The sequence below is a fragment of the Ceratotherium simum genome, chromosome 3 (genome assembly GCF_057802395.1).
Source record: "Ceratotherium simum simum isolate JZ-2026a chromosome 3, ASM5780239v1, whole genome shotgun sequence".
Lineage (NCBI taxonomy): Eukaryota > Metazoa > Chordata > Mammalia > Perissodactyla > Rhinocerotidae > Ceratotherium > Ceratotherium simum.
Window position 1 is genome coordinate 78,135,804 of NC_141902.1, and position 11,584 is coordinate 78,147,387.

Below are 11,584 nucleotides of genomic sequence, written 5' to 3' on the forward strand. Positions count from 1 at the left end.
CGCGACCCCAGCCCAGCCGCCCCGCGCCTCCCACCGGGCTCCGCGCGCCCAGGCATTCCCAGCCGATCCCCGCGTCTCGGCTCGCACAGACTCGGCAAGCGGAGGCTCGAGTGATCGATCTCCTCTCCCTTGCACGTGCAAGGCTTCCTTCCATGTGGGGTGGCCGAGGCTGGCCGTGTCCTCGCGGGAGGCTCAGGCGCCTCTTTCCCTTCACACCTGGAGAAGGCGGACCGCCCGGGTCGCCTCAACACGTGCACTCGGAGGGAACCTCGTTCCCCAGGCGGTGGGAAAGTTGCTTGCTGGGGGAGCATTAGCATTCAGTGTCATAGGGAAGCGGCCTCGTGGGAGAAGATGCAGGCATGGACGCTACTTAACCAGCGCCTGCGAGTCAGCGAGGAGGACGGCTCCTTGATACCATAGATGTGCAAAACCTCAAGAACAAAGGAGTAATAAAATGTAGTCAGGTAATTAGGGAGTGGTGACTTTGGGGTGTTTATTACTTTTGTTTTTAACATAGTTTAATTGTGAGGTTATATAATTTAATTTATAATAACGGCTATGTTTAACAACTGAAAAATTACTGCAAGTTTGCCAGTTAGCTCTTCGTCACTGATACCAGCATGTTCCAGCATCCACTTAAGTGACCCAGAATGTAAGCTTTCTGAGCTCAGGTGTTCTGTGTTTGTTGTCTTTCCCACAGCCTACAACAGTGGCCAGCACCGTGTAATTACTCCACAAATATGTGTGGAAATGAACAAACCCAAGAGAAAAGGGACATGAATAGGGAATTCCTCAACAAATGTGTCGAGTGCCTACCTCATGCCACATCATCTTCTTGATGCTGAAGATGTGGCCTTGAATAGAATGAGGAATGGGGGAAAATCCCTGCCTTCGTGGAGAATACATTCTACTGGAGCGAGATAGAGAAAAAACAAAAAATAAATTATGTAGAGAATTAAAAGATGAGTACTTTGAAGAGAAATAAAGCCAGGAACATCATGGTGAGGGCGGGGAGGGGAGTTACAATTTGAAGGAGCGGTAAGGAAAGGCCTGAGTGAAAAGGTAACATTTGAGCAGACTTGAAGGAGTGGGTATTTGAGAGAAGAGTGGCTGTTTGAGAGCAGTGGGTATTTAAGAGAAGAGGATTGTCGACAGAAGAAACAGCAGCAGGGAGGGTACCCTGAGGTAGGAGCTTGCCTAGCAAGTCTGAGAACACCAAGAAGGCCAAGAAGTCTGGAGCAGAACTGAAGTGAGAGGTAGCAGAGGGCAGATCCTGTAGGGCAGGGGTGGCAAACTTTTTCTGTAAAGGGCCAGAAAGTAAATATTTTAGGCTTTGCTGGCCCTAGGGTCTCTGCTCGTGCTCTGCTGTTGTAGTGTGAAAGCAGCCATAGACAATATGTAACAAATGAGTGTGGCTGTATTCCAGAAAAACTTTATTTACAATATAGTCAGCTGATCATATTTGGCCTCTGGCTATGGTTTGCTGACAGCTGATAGAAGGCCTTTTGGGTCATTATATGGATTTTGGTATTTACTTCAAGTGATGTGGAGGGACCACTCTGCCTGTTGTGCTAAGCATAGGTGATGGGGGATGGGGGAAGACAAGGGTGAAAGTGAGAGTGGGAGCAGGGAAAACAGAAGGCTAAGGAAGTAATCCAAGGAGAAATGATGGTGGCTTGGGTCAGAGTGGTAGCACTGCAGTTGATAAGAAATAGTCAGATTCTGGATCCATTTAGAAGGTATAACCAACAGAATTTGTTTATCTTAAAGGATGTAAGGTATGAAAGGAGGGTAAAACTCAAAGGCTACTCTTAGGTCTTTGGCCTATCAGCTGGAAGGATGTAGGGGAAAGATCAAGAGTTCAGTTTTAGATGTGTGTCTTAGTCCATTCAAGCTGCTATAACAAAATACCACAGACTGGGTGGCTTATAAACAACAGAAATTTATTTCTCACAGTTCTGGAGGCTAGAAGTCCAAGATCAAGGTGCCAGCATGGCTGGGTGAAGGCCTTCTTCTGGATCCCAGACGTCTCGTTTTGTTCTCACATGGTGGAAGGGGCTAGGGAGCTCTGTGGGGTCTGTTTCATAAGGGCACTGATAAATAAATGGCAAGCAATGGGATATAGTGGAGCATATGAGGAAGCCATTTGGTGTAAAACTAATTCAGCCTGAGCTTGTTTTTTCAAAAGGGCCTGTGACCTTTGAACATGCATTGTATATCTGCTTTAAGCCATTAACATGTCCCAAAGACAAAAACAAATGCCCTTAAGATAAGGATGCAGCTTCCCCCACATTGGCATATCCTTAAGGATAAGCATTTCTCCCTAGGCTAGGATTTGATTGCTGTACTCATCCTGTGACCAGCCAACTGGAGACAACAGACCTGCTACCTGCTGTGTCCATCAATTACTGTGCCAACAGGGCAACCTGACAGGGCAATCTCGTGACTATTGTAAAAGGGACATTGCAATCATATGTGATACATGCTCTTTGATGGTATATAACCACTCTGTACACCCCACTTCTTTGGTGTGCTTCCTTCCTTGGGGAAGGAAGGCCCCAGGCTGTATGCTCCTCAAATTTGGCTCATAATAAACTCACTCCAATTTTGACTTATAGATTTATTATGGATTATTTGCATTGACAGCACTAATCCTGTTCCTGAGGACTCCACTCTTGTGACCTAAGCATCTCCCAAAGGACCCACTTCCTAATACCATCACAATGGGCATTAGGATTGCAACATGTGAAATGTTGAAAGGACACAAACATTCAGACTGTAGCAACATGTAAGTTTGAAATGCCAGTAAGACATTCTTGTGGATGAAAAGACACTTGAATTTATTAATTAAATAAGGTCAGGAAATATAAATTTGGGAGTCGTCAGGGTTTGTATGGTATTAATATATGGCACCAAGGTGTGATTGTACGTAGAGAATCAAATGGCCAGAAGACTGAATGCTGCAATAAAAAGAGGAGGGGAGATGAGGGTGAGCCAGCAAAGGAGTCTGAGAAGATACCAGAGAGGAAGGAGGAAAACAGAGACTTGGCATCCAGAAAACCAGGTGAATGAAATGTGTTGAGGATAGAGGGAGTGTCAGATGCAGCTAGAAGGGAAGAACAGTGAGGACCGAGAGCAGCCATTAGCTCTAGCAATGTGGAGGGTATTTGGTAACTTTGACAAAAGCCATTGTTGTGGAATGGTGGGATGATTGAAGAGGATTCAAGAAAGAATGGGGAGACAGGGATTGGAGACAATGTTGGGACCCATTCAGAACCCCAGAGTTGGTATGAAGATTAATTTAAGCTGAAGCCATTTGGGATTCAACAGAAGCGAAAAGAATCCTTCTTGGAGCTTCCCTTATCTGACTAAAAGCAGAAACTTCTAGGATGTGAGGCTGCCATAAATTCCCTCTTTGGGGTGGCTTTTATCACCAGGAAGGAGACCAAGAGTAAACCTACCGTAAATTCCCTCTCCAGGGGAAGTTTAGGACCATGAAGAGGACAGACGGAAGGACCACTTGCACCTGCATGAAGGAACATTATCACAAACTTTCTTATCTCCCATTTGTTCTTCTAGAAACCTATTTGCTCTTTCCAAAAGGCCTTTTCTACCCACTTCTTTTTCTCTACTAAGTTAAGTATATAAACCTCTAACTTTAACCATTTATCAATATTTACAATTCTTTTTTAAACTTCCATATGATACAAATAATTTTTCCTGTTAATCTGTCTTTTGTCAAGTTTAATTCACAGGCCCCTAGGTACTAAACATAAGAGGGTAGAGGAAAAGTTTTTCCTCTCCAACAACAGGAGGTACAGACAACTCTTTCAAGAGGTTTTGTAGTGAAGGAGAGCAGAGAGGTAGGGCAGAGCTAAAGGAGGAAGTGGGGTTAAGAGTGTTGTTTATTTAAGATGGAAAAAACATCCAATGCTGGTGGGAATGATCAAGTAGAGTGAAAATTTGATGAAGCAGGAGAGTGAAAGGAGACTTGCTGGAGACGTGTTCTTAGGTAGGTGAGAGTATGGGATACAGTTCACAAGTGGAGGAGTTGGCCTTAGTGAAGAGTTCATCCATAGTAACAGGAGGCTAAGTGTGGGCACCAGTGGTGGTAGATGGGCAGATATAGAGCAGAGAACTTGAGGAAGTTCTCTGATGGCTTCTATTTTTTCAAGTCGTCTGCTGAGAGTCAGGGTGGGGCAGAGTGGTTGGAGATTTTAGGAAAAGGGGAAGTTCTGAAGTGGTCCTTTAGGAGTGTGGGAAAGGGAATGGGCAAAGGAAAGAGATAATCACTGCCAACAGCATTGAGGACCCACCTGAAGTTAGTGATCATGAATTTAAAGTGAGATCCAGCAACAGAGTTGCATATTTTTCTTGAGCAACATTTAGCCACACAGGTGCAGACAGAGAGAAGGTACAAAGATAGATTTAATCATAGTTGGGTTTTTTTGCCAAACAAGTATGAAGAAGCAAGAGAAAAGCAAGAGAATTGAGGGTTTATGCAAAGAAATAATTAAAATGATGGCTAAGGATGGAGTGCAAGCATGCAGGCCACGGTGTACAAGGGACAATGAACGAATGGTCGGATGAGGGGACTGAATGTCCCAGTTGGGTTAAAGGATCATTCAGCTGGGATTTGAGAGTGAGTGAGCTAGTGGGATAGGAGGTGATGGTCAGAAAGCGGGATGTTTGGAATTAGGATAATGGAGGAGGTGCAGTTATAGAAATCACACTCAACTAGTATGAGATCACGCACGTGTATGGCTGAAGTGGGGTGCAGGACAAGATCACTGAAGAGGAGGTCAGGGAACTGAGAAGCCAGGGTAGGAGAGGGATCATGTACGTGTACGTTGAAATCATCAAGAATTAAGACAGGACTAGTTTAGAGAGTGACAGTGTGCAGGGAGCTAAAAATCATCAAGGAATGAGAAGAAGTGATTGTGGTGGTGGAAGGACAGAGAGGTGGTTGGTAGATGACTGTAACAAAAGAGAGCTAGAAATATGACCTAATGACTTGAGATTCAAAGATGGGAATGGAGAGGTTTAGGGAGGCAGAGAGAGTGTTACCAGACCAAACATGGGTCCCTTCTTGGGAGTTAAACCAAACTACACCAGAAGTAGTTGTTTCACAAAGTAGAATTTTTATTTGCAGCATGCAGCAAAGAAAAACAGACTATAAGGAATAATTTCACAAAGCTATGGCCCCCTTAGCATGAGGAGGTGGGTACCTTTATTTGGGGCAGGGAATGAATATTCAAGTGGGAAGTTTCATCATCGCATGAAGAGGTCGGCATAAGCTTGCACGTGCGTGGTTTGAAATCATATTTTCATATACATGGCACAACCTAAAAATGGCTGCCTTGCACCTCCCAGAGGAGGAGAATTTACAATGTTAATGAGGGCAGGTTACTTGAGTACAACTCTTGGCCTATCTATGCAGGTGCCAGTCTTGTGGTTGTGGTCTGGGCCAGCCTGGTCTGGTTCAGAGCAGCTGGGTCCAGGGAAGTTGTCACTTAGAGCTTTTTCCTGGAACATAGCTGAAAACCGCATAAGCTCAAGGCCCCAAGGTATTAGATAAAGGAACACCTGCACTTTTCAAGAAGACAAGAGAATTGGGTCAAACACAGAGGTTAGAATTTAGGCAAGACAAGAGAAGCAGATTAGTGTCCATGTCTGGTGACAAGAGTGGTCTGGAAGTGGCATTGAGAAGCAAGGGGAACTAACCTATCCACCTCCAGGTCAAGTGAAGACTGGGGAAAAACAACAACAACAACAACAACAACAACAACAGCCACCATTTGAAAAAGCTGCTGAAGAAGCAATGTCCTTGAGGGAGATTCTGGTTTTTCTTAGTTGTAGGGATTAGTAGACTTTTTTATGCTATAGAATCATTTCCTGGTGTGGTGAATCTTATGCTCCCAGTTTCAAAATAATATTTTGTTTTTTGGTTTTTTTTTTTTGTGAGGAAGACCAGCCCTGAGCTAACATCCGATGCCAATCCTCCTCTTTTTTGCTGAGGAAGACTGGCCCTGGGCTAACATCTGTGCCCATCTTCTTCCACTTTATATGGGACGCTGCCACAGCATGGCTTGACAAGCGGTGCGTTGGTGCACGCCCGGGATCTGAACCGGCGAGCCCCAGGACTCCACAGCAGAGCGTGCGCACTTAACCGCTTGCGCTACCGGGCTGGCCCCTCAAAATAATATTTTAAATTCATAAAATAGGCAGACTTCTGCTTCCAGCTAAGACAGAATAAAAGGAACCAGAGTTACTCTCCTGTTTTAAACAACTAGAAGACCAGACAAAATATGATGAAATAATGGTTTTCAGACATTTGAAAGAGGCAGTGCAGAATTGTGGTCCCTGAGAGAGGGAAACAAGCGAAACCAATGACTGTACAAGCTAACTGTTTGGAGGCAGCTTCTAGGCCACAGCATAGGGTCTGGCTGAGTTTAGACAGAGATTGGGATTCAGGGAGGCCACGGTGGGTGGCTGGAGCTTGTGGGGCAGAATACCTGAGAAGAGGAAGCTGCACCTCTCCAGTGCTCCAGAGAGCTACAGGGCGGGGCCCCTTGAGACTTTGGGTGAATAATGTTCTACATTTACTTAGAGCTAGACAAAGATCCACCAGAGAATAGGCAGACCAATTCCCAGAGCCCTGGACTAAATGCTGCCCTACACTCACCCTAATTAAGCTAAAAGTAAGTCTCAAAGGATACAACTAATTCCAAGTAATGGAACTGCATGGCAGAACAAAATTCAACACTATTTATGGGAATGCAGTGAATCCAGTACCCAACGCAGTGAATGTTGTACCACACTGAGGAAAATCTGGCTCAACTATTCAATAAATGGTTTCTGAGAATTGGTTACCTATGTGTAAAAATGAAATTGGATCCCTATCTATCTCACACCAAATACAAAGATCAAGGCTAGAAGGATTAAAGTAACAAATGTGAAAAGCAAATCTTCAAAACTTCTAGAAGAAAATATAGGAAAATAACTTTATTGTCTTGAGGGTGTTATAGGATTCCTTAAGACAAAAAGTGCTAACCATAAAATAAGAGATGGATAAACATCACTATAGTTAAATTAAGAACTTTCTAGTAATGGCCATTTCCATTTCCAGTAATGGCCAATGTAGCTTATATTTCATTGGGCTAAAAATCTTGCTGATAACAAGTATAAACAATGCAAAAATTATAAACAATATAAAAATTATATAAATAAATGTTTGGCTATAATTTTAAACAAATTATAAGGAATGATAAACAAAATGTAAAAAAAAAAAAAAAGCCTATTTGAAAACACTGGAGAATGACCAAAAGCAGGCAGCAACTGGAGGGTAGTAGTAAAAATAATTATTGTAGGGTTTATAACATGTAGATGAATTAAAGGTGACAACAATAGCCAAGAGGATGAGAGTGTAAATGTAACTATATTGCTGCCAGGGTCTTATATTTTATATGAAGTGGTAAAATATTAACTCTAAGTAGACTGTAATAAGTTAAGGATGCATATTGTAATTCCTAACCAACTACAAATTAATGCAAAGAGGTAGAGCTAATACATTAATAGAAAAATTCAAATAGAATATTAACATATTTTATTATTTTATTTGATTAAAAAGTAGGAGAAAAGAAACAGAGGAATAAAAGCAGAAAGGAAGAAGAGAAAATAAATAGCAAACTGGTAAAACCAAATACAACCAAACCAATAATTACATGAAATGTGCATGGACTAAATACTCCAATTAAAAGATAGAACTTGTCAGATTAGACTTAAAAAGCAATCCCTAACTACATGACATATATAAGAGATACAGGCAATTTGAAAGTAAGAGAATGGAAAAAAATATATTATTCAAACACTGATCAAAAGAGTGTAGCACCATATTGAAAGTGGACTTCAAGACAGAGAGCACTACCAGAGAAGACGAGGTCATTTTATAAAGTCAAAAGGATCAATTCATGAGGTAGACATAAAAATCATAAATGGGTATGTACCTAATAACAGGGCTTCAAAATACATGAAGCAAAAACTGACACAATTAAAGGAAGAAACAGACAAATCCACAATTCTAGTTAGAGATTTTAACATCCTTCTCTAATTGATAGAACGAAACCAAAAAAAAGTCAATAAAGATAACTGAACAGGGCCGGCCCCATGGCTTAGCGGTTAAGTGCGCGCGCTCCGCTGCTGGCGGCCTGGGTTCGGATCCCGGGCGTGCACCGACGCACCGCTTCTCCGGCCATGCTGAGGCCGCGTCCCACATACAGCAACTGGAAGGATGTGCAACTATGACGTACAACAATCTACTGGGGCTTTGGAGGGAAAAAAATAAATAAATAAAATCTTTAAAAAAAAAAAAAAGATAACTGAACAAAACTATCAAAGCTTTGGACTAATTGAAATACAGAACACTACACTCAACAACGGTAGAATGCATATTTTTTTCTTTTCCTGGTGGTATAAGTTTAATAATTCTGAAACTATTTGTATATTCTAGGCTTGAGCAAATGAATAAATATGTGGAAGATAACGGGAGCAAGATTTCTCACTGTTGGAAAAGGCGTTACAAATCTGGAAAGAGTGAAATCTAGAATAAAATCTGCAGTAGTATTGGATTCAAATTGAAGGTATTGGTATGAACTCATGCATGGAATACAACACACACACACACACACATGCAAAACCCCAGTTTCCTAGGTCTGTCTATTGAGTGGGCCCAGTAGCAATGAGCACACATACCACCTAGATCTTTGTTTGGAAATACCATTCTCCACTAAGAGGAACCAGGGTTCTTTGGAAAAATGGCTGATGCCAGGGAAAGTACAGGATAAGCCTGGAACATTTTGTTGCACCAGAAGATAAAGAAATGCTCAAAGAATGATGGGAGCATATAAGGCTCAGGAATCAGCCTTTTTTTAAATTGAAATATACTTGATACATAACATTGTGTAAATTTAAGATGTATAACATGTTAATTTGATACACTGATGGAAGGGCCCTTCATTCAACAAGTCAGGGATAATTGGAGCATCAGAAGTGATAAGAAAGGATGATAAAGCATTGAATGATAAAAAAAATCTGAGTCTAGTGAGATAAATGAGAAAGTGACATGGTCAAAACCTTGTTTATGACTCATTTTACAATTTCCATGAGAACTCCACTCAGTCTCACATGCCCGTACTTGCTCAGTCTCCTCTGGCTGGGAGTGAAGGGATTTACCTCAGGAGGTGATCAATGACTTTAATCCCCTGCCTACGTGTGTTCCTTGAGGCATACTGTACCTTGGAATGCAAGGCCACATCTCATCCATCCACTCCCATGCCCTGATCTTTGAGACTAATCAGATCACCTAATACTTTCTCTTTTGACATTTCTTTAGAGTAGTAAAAATAGCTAAAATTAATATATAATGGTCCCACACAGACACTTCCATGCAGCTCTTTACTGCCCATGGGTCCTGTCCCCATGCTGAACACAAAATAAAGGTGCACGAACAAACGAGCAGCTCGTGTCTGAAAACTCTTTTTCGACTCTCAACTCAGCAGCCCCACTTCAAAGGGAAAGCTCTTCCTTACAGTAGAATGTCAATTGATACAGAAGAAATGATGGAGTTAGAAAATCATCAATGGATGCTAAAATTTGTGAAAGTTTGGTGAGGAACAGGATATTTACAGTATCAAAGTATCTCCCTCACAAGTTGCTTACTAATTAAAAAGGAAAAGTAGTAACTTTATGTGGGGAAACCTGGCAGTTCTCACTTTAAGAAACTGATTGTTTTCCTCACCAGCTTGGTGGACACAAACTGCTATCTTGAACCTCTGTATATGCGGTACTGAAGACACACCAGTGTTATGGTTTTCATGCCAAAGATGTATAACCTGAATCTAATCTTGAGAAAACAGACAAATCCAATTTTGAGGAACATTCTATAAAATAACTGGCCTGTATACTTCAAAAATGTTAGAGTCAAGAAAGACAAAGGCAGGCTCAGGAACTGTTCCAGATTACTGGAAGCTACAGACATGACAACCAAATACAATGAGTGATCTTGGAATGATCCTGGACAAGGCGAAAAGAGCTATAAAGGATATTATTGGGACAACTGACAAATTTGAATACGGACTGTGGATTAATAGCATTGTATCAATGTTAAATTTCCTGATTTTGGTAATTATACTGTGGTTACATATTAGTGAATATTCTTAGGAAATACATGCTGTTGTATTTAGGGGGAAAAGGCCATGATGTCTCCAACCTGCTCTCAAATTGATCAGAAAAAAAGAAGGAATAATAAAGCGAATGGGGCTAAATTTATTGGAATTTTTCTGTAACATTAAAATATCAAAATTAAAAGCTAGTTAAAAATGATAGAAAATAAACCATTAACAAAATGCTCAATCTCATTAGTAGAGAAGCATAAATTAAGACCACAGAGATATGTCATTTTATACCCACAATGGCAAAAAAAAAAAAAAAAAATTTTAATCCTGCCAATACCGAGTGCTGACAAAGATATGATTAAGTGCAAATTTGTACAACTACCTTCAAAAACAACTTGGCATTATCTTTTGGACTTTCCACCCAGCAATTCTAAAGTACATCAGAGGCTAGAGCATAGATTAGCACCGTATGGGAAGAGGATGTTCAAAACGGCTTTATTCATAATAGCGTAAACTAAAAGTAAATGTCTTCAAGAGAATGGGTAAATAAAATTGTAAATATGCATAGTCTTATGCAGCAGTGAAAATGAATGAACAGCATTATGGATGAATTTAGGGAAATCAACAGTGAAGAAGCAAGCCACAGATGAGTACATATAGTACTATTTTCATAAAATTTAAGTACTAGCAAAATTAAAACATTGACTAGTATACATGCATATGTGGTAAAATATATACAAATGTGAAGGAGTGATAAACACAATTCAGAACCATGGGTCTCTCTTTACGTAGGTAAGTGAAGCAGACAGAGAAGTACAGAGTATTGTTCTGTGTTTTAGGTAAAGGGTGGTTTCACAGATGTTATATTATGCTTCTAATTTATATAGAAGTATGTAAATATTCCACCAGAATGCACACTTCTTAAGTGTAGGACTTATATGTTTGGTTCAGTTATATCCCTGGTTCCTAGAACAGTACCTGGCACAAATCAAGTATTTAAAATGAATATAACCTTTAGAATATGTCGATACAAATAATCCATAATCAATCTATAAATCAAAATTGGGGTGAGTTTATTATGAGCCAGATCTAAGGACTAGCCTGGGGCCCTCCTTCCCCAAGGAAGGAAGGACACCAAAGAAGTGGGGTGTACAGAGTGGTTATATACTGTCAAAGAGCACCTATCACATATGATTGGAATATCTCTTTTACAACAGTCACGAGATTGTCTAGCCTGCCGAGCTGGCACAGCAAGTCATAGAGCAATTGAGGAACACAGCAGGTAGCAGGTCTGAGGTCTGCAGCTGGGTGGTCACAGCAGGTCAGCAATCAACCAGTAGTCTAGAGAGAGATGCTTATCCTTAAGGAAATGCTGATGTGGGGGCAGTTACTTTAAGGGCATTTGTTCTTGT